The following is a 19,258-nucleotide window of genomic DNA, read 5'->3' as shown; positions in this document are numbered from 1 at the left end:
GATGGTTTGCTTGTTGTCACAGAAAGAATTTGCATGAAACAGAGAACTGAACACAGGTTTACAAGTCCTAACCCCAATCAACATGACAGCCTTAGTTGTGACCACAGGACACCACCCTTTACTTTTCCCATCCAAGTAATGAGCAGGCACGTCCTGCTGAAAGATGTCCAAATGGGTTGATCTTTCACAAACAAGTGCCTGCACTATCTATCTGCAGTGGCCACCTCCTGCCACCTTCTCCACTGTCTCCTTGGGGTCATCCATGGCAGCATCTTACTTCCTGAAGCCTCAGACCCCATCAGCTTCATGCTCACTGCTTTCCCCATGAGTCCCATAGTACATGTTGCACAACTTTGTCTCATGCGGCCTCTGATCTCTCCTCTGTGGTTCCAATTCTGCTGTATGTTGGATTGGTTTTTCTCAGGGTATAAAATGGGACTTATGTGGTTGCTCTGTCCAGATATCTGGGTAACCCAGGAAGTTGATTAACCGTTAGGACTAGCCATGGCTGAGGTACAAATAGAATAGCAGTTCTTATAAGTAAACATGGGGATATCACCCATCCCCCTTTCCACCAAGTACTTTGGATCAGCCCCTATAGAACAAGGACTGTAAACACTCTATGCCTCAACTTTTATTTACATTGAAGCCTTTATGCCATTTACTTCCAGAGGAGACTTGATAGCCCTAGACAACTATTCAAGCTGACATTTTGAGCAGCAGATGCCTCTGGTATTTTTGGCCTCAATATTTTAAAGCATAAGACACAAACAAGGCAGCCAAAATGGCCTGTGGATTTAATAATTTTGCAATGTTATCTTCTGCTGCAAATATGATTCAATTGTCTTGGTGATTTCATCTATCCCTTGATGTCACAAGTGCTTTCAAATTTTTTAATCTACTTGTTCATCTCTGCCTGCAATGTATCATACAGCCAGCTAATAAGATCATTGTCAGTGCAAGCCAAAGGTAGAAACCTTTCTGGTAAATCGGTGCAAGGCAAAAATCATGGCTTTTGGGATACAGCTGTGCTAGTCTAGTCCAACCCCTCTCTCTCAGGGCATAGGATGCATTTTGCAAAATACTTATAGCTGGCTTTGCAGTTTTACAATAGACGAAGATCTATGACTGTATGCTAAATCAAGTGTGGAGCATAACATTCCCCAGGGAAAGTTACATACCTGGTTGGGGAACAGAGCTATAATTTTTCCATCTCCAGTGGCTGATGGTTGAGGAAGGTTCCTTCCTGCCACTTGGCATGTATGCAGCAGATGCAATGAAGATTGCATTGGACAATGGGGAGAAGCATACCCAGTAATAATATCTACTATTGTTTTATAAATAAGAAACATCTGCTTTCCTCAACACCATCTGCTGGACACCAGCAGGTGCTGGAGACCATCACAGGAAAGCTCTACTTTTCTGTAAATTTTTAAACCATCCTTTGAAATGAAAGATGAAATCTTTCCTCTAACAAATCTCTCTCGGAAGGTAGAGTCCCTGTTAAATCTTGGTTTGTTTTTTGTTTGTTTGCTTGGTTTTTCTTTTGGGTTTTTTGGGTTTGTTTTTGCTTTTTTTTTTTTTTTAAAAACAAACAACTGTAGCACCTTAGCAATATCTAACCAACTTGCTTTACCATTTCTATCAGTTCTATAGGTCTTTTCTCTGAAAGAGTTGAGTACACTGTGAATTCAGACCTGTTGTAGCTGAGCATACTCTCCTGGGATGGTAGACCTCCACTACACATGTTGTTATCCCAGAGAGTTTCTGGGAAGTGGTAGTTGAAAATCTACACAAAAAAAGGGAGAGGACAAAGAGATGCTCCACACATAGCTCTTGCACAGTGTCAAGCCTGCATTTCACGCTTTGAAAGGGTTAAAGGAAAAGGGTAAGGGAAAGGGTAAATGTTAAATAGGGCCTATGACCAGAAGGCAGCACTGTGATCACCTAATCTGACTTCCTGAATAACACAGACAAGTAATCCAGACATTTCAGAAACGGCCATGACCAAAAAGTGTTTGCAGCAAGTTTTTTATCCCAAATTATCTGGAGACCAAAGAGCAAGCATTAAAGGAACATTTAGGCTAGAAACGATTATACTGTAACTGGAGTTGCCTTCACATTTCTTGCTGCAACTGTTTCACAGATGGCAAGGCATCTTTAATTAGAGTTGAGCATCATAAGGAGTAGAGCATAACAATAGCATTCTCTCTTTTTGTACAGAAGCGCTCTGGGATGCAGCATGCCAATTACAGCTTGATCAGGGTTTTTTCTAATGAAATGATTTCTTTTGTTAGAAACTGTTGACATATGAAAAGCAAAACTTTTCATGGAACAGTACCAGGCAGAAAGCAACTTGCATCAAGAAAAATGGAATTTCCAGTTAAAAAAAAAAAAAAAAAAAAATCAGAGACAGGATGAGAGGCACAGAAAAGAAAAATAATAGCAGAAAAGTCCAGTGCTTAAGGCACTTCCATAATATGAGCAAGTTTCAGGTTCCCCCTTTCCTGGTCAAAAGTGAATGTACCCACAGAAGTCACTTTAATGCCAGTGTACCAGGTGGCTGAACTTACTAGCAGGCTTACTGGTGGGCTGCTCTCTGTTTCTCCTACTGCAGATCTTTTATTCTGTGTAAACAGCTAATGCCGACTGGGCCTCGGTGTGAAATGCTCCCACAGTCCAGTTGCCACAGAATACTCATTTACCTTGGACATTGGATCGAATGAGGAATAAACCCTCTTCTCCAATGTATATTTCTTTATATAAAATGGAACTATTTTAAAAAGATTTTTTAAAAAAGATGCCAGAGAAACCAATAGCCAATAGATCTTGGCGCTCACCCTGGACAAGGCAGACTCAGGTTCAAGTGTTTATTCTTGATCTCTTGTTCTTTCTCCTCCTTCCTTTTCTCCCCCTCCACACCTTTTTTTTTTTTAATCCTAACATAAAACAAATACATAAAGGTAATGGGCTTGGTTTTATCCCAGTATGGAACTGGATTCCCACCCCCTTACCTCCCCCCACTTCAATCAAGCAGTAAATTGTTTTTGTGCCATGCCCTGCTTTCTGTAGTTTTCTTTGGCTAGAGCAATACTGCACTTGCTCCTCTTGCTCCAAGTTCCTAAGTAACAGCCACAGGAAAAACTTTTGACAGAAATTCTAATACAGGACTCGAAAAATCTGAGTGCAGAAAGTTTTACACTTAGAGTTTCAGCTGCAAATCGAAAACTCAGGCTTGAATTTTGCATGTCCCCTCTGAGCCCAGGTCTGTGCTCACTAAATTCTGTATCTAATTGATTTTAGAAGTCTGGAAAACCTTCTCTTCCAATAGTCTCTGTTGGGTTGGGGAGGACAGGGAACTTTGCAAGTATGATTTAAAAAACAAAACAACAAAAACCAACCAAAAAAGCCCCCAAAACCCCCACAAAAAAAAACCAAAACAAAAACAAAAGCCCCCATCCATCCTCATTTCTAATTCATGTTTTGAATAAAGCAAATAATTAAATTATTTTGAGCTGCGATTTCAAGGCAACCACCTCTGTATTGGAAATTCTGTGCATTCAAGCAAAAGGCATTTGTTTTTCCTTGGATGCTTATCTTTTTCTAAATGATGGATTTGCAAAAAGGGCAGCTGCAAAGGCTGCTACATTGGTTTTGTGCCTTTAACTGATTCCTGTCTAACTTCTGCAGGTTTAATTATGATTAACTACGTGATTTATACCTTCTTGAAGTGCATAACTCTCTCCTGACAGTTTCACGATCAGCTGCAGGGTCAAGGAGGAACCTCATCTGTTGGCTTATTGTGAGTAAGATAAGCCCCAAATGGTCTAAAGGGCTCATTTTAAATGGGGGAGCCAACTTCTGGTAGGCAGTAATTGAGGGGGGGAAGTCACATGGTTTCCTAAGGTTGTTGAATATTTCAACATAAGGTTTTATGGGAAAAGGACTTTGATAAGAAAATCCATGCAGCAGCAGACTTGAGCATGGTTTTGTTTTGTTACCAGTGCAAGTAGAAGGCAATTTTTCAAATGTAATGATTTGGAAAGCAAGGATGAAAAATATCATATGTTATTGTACAATACATTGTGTTAGATGGGGAGCATATGAACATTAACTGAATTACCTGGCTCTGAAGAGATAGTCCCATAGGATCCAGAACACAATGCTGCATAAAAAAACATGCAACAAGAAACCAACATCTTGTGACTAGGGCGCTATGTTGAAAATCGGGATGTGGCCTTAGCTGCTTTTTTGGTCGTGTGTCCCCTATGAAGGGTAAGTCAGTTGAACCCAAATTCAACAAAGCATGAAAGTCTATGCGTGAAGTTCAAGCAATGTGCAAGGCACTCAAGTTGGTATAGGGATGCAGTGTCTGTTGTGCTTATGCCAAAACATGGCACTTCAGAAGCAGTTCAGCAGAACTGGTTTGGCATACAGAAATTTGCTGGTATCCAAAAAGGTAAAGATGTGCATGTGTCCCCTTCTCTCAAGCTGCTGTTCCCTTCTCAAGCTGCTGCTTTCATTGCTCCTGAGCTTGCCTAGTTTCACATTAAAGACCTGTCTCAGGTTCATGTCTTATGAACTCCAAAGACATTGACAAGCTAGGCAGAAATGAACCCATAAAAGCGGCATGTTTTAAGTATACAAAACAGTGGGGAGAAACACATTTGAAACAACACTCCCAGTGATGCAGGTGTGCTGGAATAGGCAAAATAGGGTGACACCCTGCCTAACAGTACAACAGCACGTGGGAATGGCATTGAGAACACCAGTCACACAGGGGTGTGGTGAAGGAGGAAGCCTAACCCACTGCAGCACTCTACTGAGGGTATAAGGATGAGTAAATCTGGCTGAGATGAATAATAATCAGATTCCTCCAAGACTGGTGATGCACAGTGTCTTCAGTGAATTTAAGTCCAGGCTGCTGCCCTGCCTTGGCCCTGTGCCAGCCCCAATTTATTCCTTATTCCTCCAGTAGTGCTTGTGCCATCCCACGCAGCAAAACAAAGATATTGTGCAGAAAATTCATTGCTAGTTTTGTTGCTGAATTCATTTTCAGCTGGATCAGTCCAATGATCTTGTTCACCATACAGATGATATAGTCAACACAAAGGAGAATCTGTGGCTAGGGATGAGGGAAACCCATCCCTTTTATTGATAGGCCCCAGGGATGCGGGTTTAAAGTGAATGTGAAACTGCACGCTCCAAGGGAAAAACAAAGGCAGCTTTTAAGAACTAGGTGGTCTGGAAAACCCTTCCTGCACAGCTTTTGTTTTCAAGGGCTAAGCTAGCTGCCTTGTGCAGGATGATCACAGGTTCTCAGTCACACAAGATGAAGGTGGACATGAAGACACCAGAGAACGTCCAGAAGGCGACAGCAACTGGACCGTGTGCTCATTTGTCTCATGCCAGAGACAATGAGCCTGTCACTGCCTTGAAAGAGTGCAAGAAAACCCATCCAACAGGGTTTCCAGCAAGGAAATAAAACATGCTTTGAGCACAGTTATTTCATCTGCTTACTTGAGGAAAGAGTCAAGTCTGAACATGTATGACTAGCTAGAGGCTGAGCAAGCTGTGTGGGTCTGCTGGGGGGTTACTGTATTTGAGGAAGGATTATGCAGCACTGAGAAACCAACTGATTCTACTCACACAGCTTTTATAGACTTGTTCTGTTTTCTTCAGGTTATAAGGTTGTTTTGCAGCCTGGATTATTGACATCAGCACATCACATACATTCAGCCTTGAATCTTTCCTGACAATTTTTTATGCACCTGTGAGCTAGTAGCACATACAAGCACTAAGAAACAATGGTGAAAGAGGCTCTCATTGCCACCATGAGAACGGATGAAAGCATAGCCCCTGAGGAAAGGTTGAGTGACCAAAGCACTTGAATCTGAAGGATGTTTGATATGAACTGCAGTCTCCAAATATATAAAAAGTAACTGCAAAAAAAAGGTAGTGGATTTTTCTTTTGTAACAGGGCAAGAAGTAATTAGCTTAAATTGCTGGGAAGGGCAGTTAAGCATTGACACAAGGTTAAAACTTTCTAACAGCAAGGACAGGGAAGCATGAGACCAGTTTACCAAAAGACACTGAGGACTTTTCTTTAAGAACAGGTTAGACAATTGTGTCATGGATGATTTAGACTATCTGGAAGGAAAAGCAAGGAGGAGAATTTCTAGGATTCTGAGGTAGTCATCAATATGTTTGAATAGGGGTCTTTAAAACTGAAGCATGGACAGCATCACACTGCAGCTGATATCCTGGCATAGAGCACAGTCAACTTTGGCTTGTGATGAGGACTTTTTTCATTATGACTTCAGGCACTCCATAGCTCTGCCTCATTTCTTCCATAGTGAAACAGAGTTCACTATCTTGCCTCAAAATGTAGGAAAGAGATTGATTAACTGAGGGCAAGAGCTACAAGGTTCAATTTCACTAAACAAATCGGTAAGTGATATTCTGTGTCCAGGAAGAAAATCTAGTTGACCATGTCACTTGTTTTCTCTAGCTTACAGTCTATAAATCATTACTCAAAAAACGTATTCCTAGACATATGAAAGCAGGAAATACATGGAAGAAAAAAAATTGAACTAGTCTTGCACTAATTACTCTGTATATCAAATAGTAGTTACTACTATGCACTCATAACTGCTTTGGTCCAGATTTGGTACTTTTTAAAAAAAAAAAAACAACCAACTTCATTTTCACTTGTGGCAGCTGGTGTTATATACGTTTACCACGTTTCTTTAAAAAAAAAAACACAAACAAAAAACCCAACAACAAAACCCTACTCTTCAGCATCCCAATATTTATATTGCTTTTCTCTGGGTCATACCAAATTAACCTTTTGAAGCCCAATGGAACAATGAGTAACTACCATTGTTTGGGCTAAAAATTGTGAAGTACAACTTTTATTCCAAAAAGCTGCTTTTGAAATATTTTGTATACTATTACCTGCTGGGTAAGATCCTTGTTATTAGAAAAGTGAGCCAATAGGCACAGACATAGTGTGGATATAATTTCTTTGTATAATGCATGAGCTTATCTAAGCACAGAGGCCTAGAGGTCCAAAGGCAGCTATGGAAAACTCTTTCCTTTTATTTGTATACAACAAAACTTTTTTGCTTCTTTAATGCTGCACAGTTCACACACAGCTGTCTTCCAGGAGCTGTACAGTAACTGTTCCTAATAGTTAAAATAAAATAACACAGAGTCTATGGACAGATGGGGTCTACTCAGAGCCCTTTTTCCCCCCAAAGCGGAGATTACCTTTGGTCTATCCCTAAAAGGTCCAAATTTACATTCAAAAGTAACAATGAAGTTATTCGGTACAAGATGTAATTAATGCCAACAGTTAAGTATGATTCATAAGAGGATAAAAAGTTTATGGATAATGAAGCCACACCTACACTACATGAGATGTAGCTTTTACAAGGAATTTTAAATGACATATTACAGAGCTTCTTGTTACTTTCTCCTGATCAGCTGATATAGCTGCTTTCAAAAAAATCAGGGTATAGTGAGCTACTGAATTTCACTGGCATGACAGACCCTATGTTTAATGTGATTATTTTTGGTTGGTTTTGCATCATGATGTTGTCTGACATGCTTACCATCAACTTTTTAATAAATAGCTTTGCCAAAACTAAGAATTTTCACATATGATTCATGAATTTAAAACTGGTTTTCAGCCAGGTCTAAGGCTGTATGATAAGCTAGTGAAACTGGCTTTCCCAGCTACTTAGGTGCACAACATTTCACTCACTTTGGAGAAACAGAAGTTCAACCCTTCAGACTGGAAGTGCCGACAAGTTTCCTAATACCCCAAACAATTTCTAAGATTCAATTTTCTGTAAACCAATGTAAAATGATGCTATATTACTATAAGCAAGTCTCAAGCAGACAGTAAAGAAATTTGATAAACTCAACAGCTTCTAAATTAAAGTAGCACCACATTTTCATTTCCCTCTTAAGAAACAGTTGCATTTGTTTTAGGATTGAATACTACATCTTGCGCCAAGTGTGATGGTTGGAGGATGCATCTATTGGGCTATGAAACTGTCGGTTATTGCAAGCTTTCTTGATGTACTTGAATTAGACTGCATCCACTTGTGATGTCCACCATCCTCTGCCCTGAGGCTGAGGAAAAACCTAGAAGAGAATGAATAACCCCGTACCAAGTCCTTAAACTTTAGTAATAGTCCAGTCAAGGGGAGGCATTTCAGACACAGAGCCCAAAGGCTGCAAACCAGGGCAAACCAGTTTCAATAACTGGAACTCACTGGAAGCAGGACTCCCTGTGGACTATACTGGGATTTGTTCCACTGAAGAACCTAGTGAAGATCACTTGGCCATTTCAAAAAAATGACATCAGAAGCAGAAAGTCAACAGAAGGAATGAGAGAATCAAGGAAAAAAAAAAATCCAGTCGAGAAATACATAGTCTGACCTTATTGCTTCTTTTAGATCTTGTCTAGTCCTAATTAAATGTCATCATATTAAAAACTTGCAAAAAACTGTGTTATGTATCTCAGCTGTGTTGCATCTGTGACAGAAAACCATAATGCTCAAAAGGTGGAAAAATCCTCAGAAACATGCATGTTAGGTGAGGGAAAGGCTTGAGTCACGAAGTTCATAGTCTTTAAAATAACAAAGCGGCTATAGTCATAACTGATTAACAGACGCTGCTGGAGCTGGTCTAGCATGAGGAAAGCTTAAGACTAAACAGGTCAAAGAACAAGTGTGCTGAGGAATGTCCTACAGGTGAGTCAAAGAATGAGAGTGGCTTTACTTTGGTCAAGATACTAATTATTGGTAACATAACATGAAGTTTTGAACATATTAAGTCTGAAAGGAATAGTTTACTCAATTCCTTGACTATAAAGAAGCACTTAGGAAAAAAAAATATATATAACAAGACATCCAGCAAATGCCTTCATTTAACAAAGCAGCCCCTCCTGAAGCATGTGACCATCAAGAGGAGAATCATAGAATCATAGAATCATTGAGGTTGGAAAAGACCTCTAAGATCATCGAGTCCAACCGTCAACCCAACACCACCATGCCCACTAAACCATGTCCCTAAGTGTCTCATCTACACGTCTTTTAAATACTTCCAGGGATGGGGACTCCACCACTTCCCTGGGCAGCCTGCTCCAATGTTTAACCACTCTTTCAGGAAAGACATTTTTCCTCACGTCCAATCTAAACCTCCCCTGGCACAACTTGAGGCCATTTCCTCTCGTCCTATCGCTTGTTACTTGGGAGAAGAGACCGACACCCACCTCGCTACAACCTCCTTTCAGGTAGTTGTAGAGAGCGATGAGGTCTCCCCTCAGCCTCCTTTTCTCCAGGCTAAACAACCCCAGTTCCCTCAGCCGCTCCTCATAAGACTTGTTCTGGCAAACTATTTTCAAGTTCTATGTTTTCTCTAATTGTTGATGAATGCCTGATTTCAAGCAAACCTTCATTGTTGCACATTATTTCTGATCTCATTCACCTGCTGCAGTTTTCACAAAACAAAAAAACCCAAACCAAAACAAAAACCCCACAAAACACCCACAGGTTATGCTGATCAGAACAAATTATTGCCATTTTTTCTACTCTATTAATATCCCCTCCAAAAACAAACAAGAAGTTATTTTGATGTTTGTTATGGGAATGGTGCTGCTACAAGGATTTCCATACGTTTCCCTTCTGGCTCCAAAACAACTTTCCTGGAATCAGCACAATACAGACACAACACTACTGATATTCTTATTTCACAGGAATCCACTGCCACACCTAAAACCAGATGATTAAATACTTGGACATAGATGAAGAAAAATCAGAGAGAAATCTTTCCATTCTTTTAACTAATGCATTTAGGTTGTTTTTTTAAAAAAAAAAAAACAACCCACAATATTGAGAGCAGACATTCACCTCGAAGTGGATGGGGTATTATTGTAAGTTAAGCAATAAATATCAATATAGATAATGTTTTCCAGATGTTGAAGCAAATGCAAAAAACAATCTCTTCTAAAGAATTCACAGTGCTATGGACAGAGTAACTTCTGTACATTTTTGAGAACAAGGTTTAACATGACTGAGATTAAAATATCCATGTGCTCCCAGGCATGACAAAAAGAAGGAGAAATATCAACACTGATAAGAATATAATCACATAGAAACAAGTAAATTCCAGCTCAGGACTATAGTCTGACAGTGGATTCCATAGGTGTTAGCAATGCATTCCTATGTTGGGTTAGCAATGACCCACTGTTGAAGTTAAGCTTGGTTATTTTGGGCAAAAGATGTCCGAAAATGAAAGTTAGGGAGTCCTCATACTTCATCCAGGCAAAGAGAACTGTAATGAGCAGCTGAGTGACATAGTAACTTATTTAGGTTTCACTGCTGCTTTGGAAATGGGTGAATATCTTATTTCTGCTGCCCTAGAACTGAATATAATCAGTAAAGTCTGATTATTAGGTAAGAAAGAAGAAATTATAGGCTAAGTGCTCTAGCTTCCATTAAAGTATATTATAAAGAGAAGTAAACAGTATGAAAAGTTAAATTGTTTATCAAAATTCACCAACATAATTTAAGATGATGTGAATGTAACTGCTAAATACACATTGTTTTGAGGGTCCTTGGATGTGGATCCAACTGTTAAGTATTTTAAGAAGTCACAGTTCAATCTTAAAAAAGGAGAACATTTCTAAAAGGAATTAAGATGAAAAGCAAGCAGTTCTTTAGTTTAATCATGAACAGAGAGCCCTGAAGAAAAGTTTGACTAGGGAATTAAAGGAAACAAAAATGTTCCCCAAAAAGAATGGGATATTTCATCTGAAGATTGCCCGCTCAAAAAAAAAAAAAAATCTGATACTCAGTATTAAAAGTATATTCAGAATATGTTAGATAAACCAGTCTTTGCTGAAAAAAGTTACAAGAACTTTTTGAAGATGGAGGAAAAACTATTGAAGTGATTATATCAATTGCAATGTCAATGTTACAGCTGTTCATTTACATTAGGTTCAAATACACTCCACTCAAATTGAGTAATATCTTGGTTCTCCAATATTTCAATTAATTTGCAAAGCTTGAAAACGTGTGTTTAACTACCATAAGCCAAACTCTTAAATTAGATGCCTATAATACTATGCATACAGGTAAAACAGGCAAAAGGCAAAAACTGAAAATCCATAAGAAATAATATACTACTTTGGTTCATCTTAGCTGAGTTAATAGATGACATAATAAAACTATGCTCCGAAAGACCCCTTGAGCTAATATTAATACTAATCCTGGAGCACACAATAAAATGTTACCAAAAAGAAAAAGAAAAAAGAAAGTGGTCTTTTTTTTTGTCAACTCCATTTTCTACTTACATTACAGTAGACTAGAAGCAATCCCACCTCTGAAACACAGAACCAAATCCTCATGAATTTTAGCAATACCTGGATTTGTTTCCATCCTTTTTCCACAATATGCCAAATTAAAACCTTGCAGCCACTACCACTGCAGTGGTAGTTCCACTAGACTGTGGAACCTGTTAAATTCTGATCTGAACTCATGTTTAACTCACCATTAGGAAGACCATAACTTCCAGAAGGGTGTAATTATCCTGATATTAAGAAAAGAAATAAAATCATGTCTCTGTTTTTAAGCTACGTAACAGGAAATGGCTAGGGACTTGTCCACCATTAGTTTGATTTTCCCTTCATCCAGGAACAACCTTGATTGCCCTAGTGCATGGACCATATTTAATCACACCTTTTCACACAAGCACATTTACAAGCTAACCATTTTAGAAAGTGCCTCACTGATGAGATTCATGACATCAAGTCAGCGATGAATGCCAAGCTTCCAAGAAGAAAGGGGTATGGGCACATTATCTGGCTGTCAGTAGCCTGAAGTTTCTTTATTCCTTGTTTGGAAAGTAATTGCAAAATCACAAATTAAAAGCTCAGTTCTAGTTCCTATTCTATCCAAAGAATTTCATTCTTCCCTAGCTAAAAAATATATCCTGCTCGTTCCAGTGGCTTGGTGCTCTCACCTCCAGCAGAGAAGCCAGAGCAGGATGTAACAGGGATAGCCACTGCTTTACAGGTTCCAGATCAGGGCGCTTCAAATTACAGTATTAGCATAAAATTGGAAATTAGGTACCCTGGAAGCAACTTGTCTCGTTACTGCACAGTGACAATTAGAGCTGCTTCAAAGCTACAGGTAGGGCTTGATGTCGCCCGCTGCTGTCAGTAAATGGCTGGGTCATTGCCACCCTCCAGCAATCATTGTCCCTGTGCACCAGACAGCTTTACACAGACCTATAGTAAACAGAGCTGGCGTTAATGCATAGGTATTGAAACAGCAATATACAAAAATGGCAACAGTTGATGAGAGAAAAGGAAGTGAAATCCTGTTTTGGGGGGCAGAAGAACGGAAACTTATTTCTGAAATGCTCAAAACAGGCGCATTTTATAAAGCTTTAAATGTTTTCACTTTTTCCTATGTACAACTATAGCTGAAGATGCTTTGAAGATGTTTTTTCTTTTAAATATTCTGAAAGTCATTTTCAAAGAAAGGCATAGTGATCATTCTTAATGTTTACAATGCACATATTAAAAATATAGGGAGACGTAAACAGAATCTCCTAAAAATGCTGACAATGTCAATGTACTTTCACAGGAAATTCTGCTTAAAAATAGATATTTCTGTACAATTATATTAAAACTAATGTGGTGTTTTACACTTTGAATGAGTCATCACTTCATATTTGACTCATTTTTGGTTGTCTATCTGTAGTATATTGTTATTTATTCAACCTGGATGGTTTAATTTAAAACTTATTTTTAATTAAACACAATTTAAAGCTACTTATTCATGTCATTGATCACAAGAAGAAAATGATACGATGAAGACAACTGGCCTAACAGCCCCATAAAGAGGATCCAATTTACAAACACAACAACAATCTTTAATTCAATGATTTCAAGAAGGTTAAGAAACTTGAAGGCCTAGTTTTCTTCTAATAAGAATGAAGCATGAAACTTTGGCTTTCAAACAACTGTTTTTGGAGTCCAGCAATATTGACAACTCTTATCAACTGCAGAGCATTATGGCTTAAGGAACATGCAACAGCACTTGCTTAGTCTTTCATTCGTGTATCATACCTCCTTTTATATATATATAAAAATAGAAATCTTGAGAGACATTTGTGTAAGAGGCAGTTTTCTTGCACCCAACATTCAGATGAATAAACTGAGAAAAAGGAGGAACGTGTTTGCTTGAGGAGTAGCAGTAGCACAACACTGAGTTCTGACTCTTCTGCTGGACCCATCTCTGTATCTCGAGTGGTTGGGTGTATTGCCACTAAAGTTTAGTTAGCATATGTTTGTAGAAGCACCAAGTTAGTGTTGCAGTATTGGAAACGTATGCAAATTTACTGGGTACAGGTACTTGACCTGTGTATTTTAGTAGCCAGAAGTATTTTTAAAAACCTTCTTGTACTTATCTGTATAAATTACATGATTTTTCATTTCTGTTGACACAGTAGGATATGCAACAGGTAACCTATTTACAGTGTTGTCCAGTTACAATAAATTAAATATTTTAGTTTAAGCTATGGGAAGTTCATTGTATGCTTTGCATACCCAAACTATGGATATGAGAACACAAAAATACTAATTTTACAGGTCTAGTTCTGTCCAGCTGAAATTTAATTATTTATTTGAAACAAACAAAAAAGGACACAGCCACCAATAATAATGGTAAGACAGCTGTAAGCTTCCTTATCATCATAACTGGCAGAACGCGGTTTACAATTTGATGGGTAGCTGCCAAGAATAAAGTCCTATTTGTCATTTTAAAAACAGTTACAGTAAAGACTCTTCCCAGTACATGGAGCCTGAGAAAGTAAATTGTAATTTATATTGGTCAAATGGATGTACTGATTTTTTTAATTGGAAAGGAACAACAATTTCTATTAGTGGAGTAAATGCTTCAAGATTTCGTTATTTAAAAAAAATGTCACAGAAAAGCAAACAAACTTAGGACACACCTGAGTGATGTTTTATAATCTAAGGGTATCCCTCTTCTTCTGATTACTAAACTTCTCTTGCTTTTTGCTATGCTAAACTTTGTTCCATCTAGAAGTTCTGGTGTACCAGCTCCAAGCTTGCCTCACTACCTTCTGTATCTCTCTGCAGCTTTCTATGTCCAGAGCCTCAGCAGCACGTTGACCATCAGTGTTCCTCACTCTCTTCCTGCTTTGCTGGAGAGGGCACACCCAACCCACATGACCAGAGCTCTTAGAGCCCATTCAAATCTCAAAGTATAATAAAGTTAAATGGGAAACGGACTAGAAATTTGGATGCATAAGGGGTTTTGAATGCTCCCTAGACTTAAGCGCTTTAAGGTTAAGATCGATATAGATGCAAGAGTTGCCTTAGAATCAGGAAACAAACAAACGAAAAACTACAAACAACCCACAAGTTCTTTTTTAGAAAAAACAACAATGCCCTGAGCCAGTTTAGTTAAGACTAAATCCCCTCTCTCTCACTCAGTAGCAGAATTTCCATGGGATGTAATATGCACAAAGTTTCTCTAGATAGAAAGAAGTTTTTTTCTTATTAAATATTTACCCAAACTCACAGTCTCACTTGGCTGAAGTAATTGGGGAGTGGGGGTGGTGGAATTCAAACTCAATAGTATAGGGAAAGAAAAGGAAACAAAAAAAGTCATTTAATAGAACAGGACTGTAAGATAACAGCTCTCTGTGGTCCCTATCCTCCTGATACGGAATAAAATGAAAAATTAGCTTTTCATTTATGGCACCTGAAAGGGGTTTCTGCTGAAATATGTAATGTATAACTGACATCTATACCTTTTAATCTATTTTAGGATATTCACTTTAACTTAGAATGAATTTGATTTGAACATTTAGCAAAAATTAAGTAAAATTTTATGTTCAGTAAAATTTTATGTTCAAAGAAATTTGGAAGCAGAAAAATCAAATAAAAAAATTAATTGCATCAGGTGCAACATCCCAGTCTTGATTTCTAACATGCTTCATGGCATATCTGTACCTTATTGATCATTACAAACTATGTAAAGTTGTTAGCTCCTATCTTTGTCTCACTAGTAGCTATACCATGACTGCTCACTTGTCAAACTCGCCCACTTACATTACTGGACAAACTCCTGTGGCATCTGTATGTCATGCGAGCTATCCTCATTCAGAGGAGATCTTCAGCCACAGATAAATCAGGTTACCTACCAGGCACTAACTGAAGCTAGTGTCATACCATAGGGCATTCTCACTTTGCCATATACTTGTCACATCCACCTTTTACCTTTTGTCCTACACTTAGCTTGTGAGGTCTTCTAGGCTGGGACCATTTTTTTGCCTGCATGAGAACTCACCTAATGGGGCTTCAGCTTCTAGATTTTGCTTTAGTTCATATTACAAGCAACTTTAGATGAAACTAATACAACTGTAGCAAACTCATAAAGCAAGCTCACCTCAGAACATGGACTAGAACCCAAGAAAACAGGTAACAGAAAAGCAACTTTGTCAGGAACCGCTTTGTCTCCAGAATGTCTACCTCAAAATGAAGAAGTATTTCAACAGGTCAGCAATTAGGGGAAAGCATATGGAAACTTTCTTCTACATGTATCAAAACAACATGCATAAGCACACAGCCTCATGGCTTCCCTGAAGAAATACCTAAAGAAGATATATGAAGCAAAGCATGAGAAGAGAGGAGGACCAAGATGACTGACGACAAATTAACCTTTTCTTCTTCCTGCTGAAAAATAGCAGCATGACTGAAGTGTGACCAGAAATCTCCATGTAGCATTGCTTTCTTGAGATTACTTTGAACAGGAAACACTTTTGTTAGCTTGGCACAGATAATGCAAATCAACTCTGATGTCTCCAAAGGACATGTTCTTAATGACTAGCTTTAGCTAAAGCCACATGACTCAGTTGCAAAGATTTCAGTAATTCTTAGTTTGTTCACCTGCTTGAGATTAACAGTCTTCTCCTGCTTACTCTACTTCACTCACCTGGGGATTTCCACCCACCATGTACATATCAACAGTATGCAATTGTGGACATATTACAGAAACTCCTACTTACTCTTAAAGCTGCAGAAACCAAAATACTTGGGATATTTTAATCTGAGTTTACAGCTGTTACATGACAATGCCAAGATTATACTCACAATAGCCCAAAGCTTTCAAAGCCTAATCAGAGACTTCAGGAGTTCCCTGTGGCTGATTTCTCAAGTTTTGTTTTCTTTTTTTTAATGTGGCTTGCAACACTGCCTGACCAATTACCAAGTTATATTATCAACTGATAATCTGTAAAAGCTCTTGAGACTTCTATGTAACTCTGAGTTACATCCAGGCAGTACATTTTGATCCACCTCCCCCCAGGCTAAGTGAAGGTTCAGACCTGTACTTAGAGAATTAACCTTTTGTCTACCAAACAGTTGGGTTAGTAAGGTAATACTGAAAATGTTGTGCTTCCATGTACGCTTAGCACACAAAGCAGAAGGCCCCTTCTAATTGTTGAGTTTTGTCTTTTTTAAAAAGATGAGAGGGACCAGAATGCCTTCCAAGAATGCTTTTTGTCCAAGCCGTCCCCTGCCGTAAGAGAACCAAGGTCTCTGCTGACACAACGGTGCTATTGCTATCATCAAGATAACATTGTCATTAAGTATGAAAAAGACCATCATTTCTGATGTAAGAGAAGTATTCTCAATACTGCACTTAGAAAAAAATAGAGTAAATATAAGAATAGTCATAGAATCATAGAATCATGAAGGTTGGAAAAGACCTCTAAGATCATTGAGTCCAACCGTCAACCCAACACCACCATGCCCACTAAACCATGTCCCTAAGCGCTGCATCTACACATCTTTTAAATACCTCCAGGGATGGGGACTCAACCACTTCCCTGGGCAGCCTGCTCCAATGTTTAACCACTCTTTCAGGAAAGACATTTTTCCTCACGTCCAATCTAAACCTCCCCTGGCACAACTTGAGGCCATTTCCTCTCGTCCTATCACTAGTTACTTGGGAGAAGAGACCAACACCCACCTCGCTACAACCTCCTTTCAGGTCGTTGTAGAGAGCGATGAGGTCTCCCCTCAGCCTCCTCTTCTCCAGGCTAAACAGTCCCAGTTCCCTCAGCCGCTCCTCATAAGACTTGTTCTCCAGACCCCTCACCAGCCTCGTTGCCCTTCTCTGGACACGCTCCAGCACCTCAATGTCCTTCTCGTAGTGAAGGGCCCAAAACTGAACACAGGATTCGAGGTGTGGCCTTACCAGTGCCGAGTACAGGGGCACGATCACTTCCCTACTCCTGCTGGCCACACTCTTTCTGATACAGGCCAGGATGCCATTGGCCTTCTTGGCCACCTGGGCACACTGCCGGCTCATGTTCAGCCGGCTGTCAACCAGCACCCCCAGGTCCTTTTCCGACAGGCAGCTTTCCAGCCACTCTTCCCCAAGCCTGTAGCGTTGCCTGGGGGTGTTGTGGCCAAAGTGCAGGACCCAGCACTTGGCCTTGTTGAATCTCATACGGTTGGCCTCGGCCCATCGATCCAGCCTGTCCAGGTCCCTCTGCAGAGCCTTCCTACCCTCGAGCAGATCAACACTCCCACCCAACTTGGGTGTCGTCTGCAAATTTACTGAGGGTGCACTCCATCCCCTCATCCAGATCATTGATAAAGATGTTGAACAAGACCGGCCCCAAGACTGAGCCCTGGGGAACACCGCTCGTGACTGGCCGCCAACTGGACTGAACTCCATTCACCACAACTCTCTGGGCCCGGCCACCTAGCCAGTTTTTGACCCAGCGCAGAGTACACCTGTCTAAGCTGTGAGCCGCCAGCTTCTCGAGGAGAATGCTGTGGGAGACGGTGTCAAAGGCCTTGCTGAAGTCCAGGTAGACCACATCCACAGCCTTTCCCTCATCCACTAGGCGGGTCACCTGGTCATAGAAGGAGATCAGGTTGGTCAAGCAGGACCTGCTTTTCATGAACCCGTGCTGGCTGGGCCTGATCCCCTGGTTGTCCCACACATGCCTTGTGAGCACCCTCAAGATGAACTGCTCCATAATCTTCCCCGGCACCGAGGTCAGGCTGACAGGCCTGTAGTTCCCTGGATCCTCCTTCCGGCCCTTCTTGTAGATGGGCGTCATATTGGCAAGCCTCCAGTCGTCCGGGACCTCCCCCGTTAACCAGGACTGCTGATAGATGATGGAGAGTGGCTTGGCAAGCTCCCCCGCCAGCTCCCTCAGCACCCTTGGGTGGATCCCATCCGGCCCCATAGACTTGTGAGCATCCAGGTGGCGTAGCAGGTCATTGACTGCTTCCTCTTGGATTATAGGGGATTCATCCTGCTCGCCATCCCTGTCTTCCAGCTCAGGGGGCCGAGTACCCTGAGCTGGTCATATTGGTCCATAGTCATATTGGTTCAGACTAAAGGCCCACCTAAACTTGGATCCTGCGGCAAACAGCAGCCATAAGCAACTGAAGAAACAACAAGGGAAGGCTTTATGATACTTTCACTAAGTATCCTCCTATCTCTGACTGTTTCAGCTCAGGTTATTCTCTGAACCTGATGTGATTTATTTAAGTCTTCTAAATACCCACATCCTTTTTCCAGGAGTTCCATGGGTCTGCTCTCAATTTCCTGAGGAACCACCCCATTTTGTTTTGAGCTGGTCTCCTATTAGGTCCACTCAATTGGAAGGGATGGTAAACAGCCTATGTCTATCAACTGTCTTGATACCACTATCAACCTCTAGACTACCTCTTAGAAATGCTATGATTCTATTCTATGAAATTGTGTCTTTTTCAGGGTGGAGAAATCTAAATTACTCAGTCATTCTTCATGCAGATGCAATCATCCCTGCTGCCTTTTTTGAACCCATTCCAGTTCTATGATGATGCCCCTTTTGATATAAAGGAAAAGAAAGATACTCATTACTCAAAAGTGTGGATGAACCATGCATTTACATGTTGGCACAGTGATGTCTTCCATTTTGGTCAACAAGAAGAAGTGAGAGGAAAAGCAAAGGCTTGAAGAGTTAAAAGAGCATGTGAAGCAGGATAGAGGTAGAAATAGAGCCACAGATGCCAGCTTCCATGCTAGTACTATAAGCACTACAGTAAATCGAGCAAGCCCCCCTTGGTTTCTAGTGTTTTTGTAATTCTTGAAAACACTCATACAACAGTTCCTGAGTTTTTCTTGGAAAGAGAGAGAGA

This window comes from Aptenodytes patagonicus, chromosome 1, assembly GCF_965638725.1.
Source record: "Aptenodytes patagonicus chromosome 1, bAptPat1.pri.cur, whole genome shotgun sequence".
Lineage (NCBI taxonomy): Eukaryota > Metazoa > Chordata > Aves > Sphenisciformes > Spheniscidae > Aptenodytes > Aptenodytes patagonicus.
Note: the sequence above shows the minus strand (reverse complement) of the source record.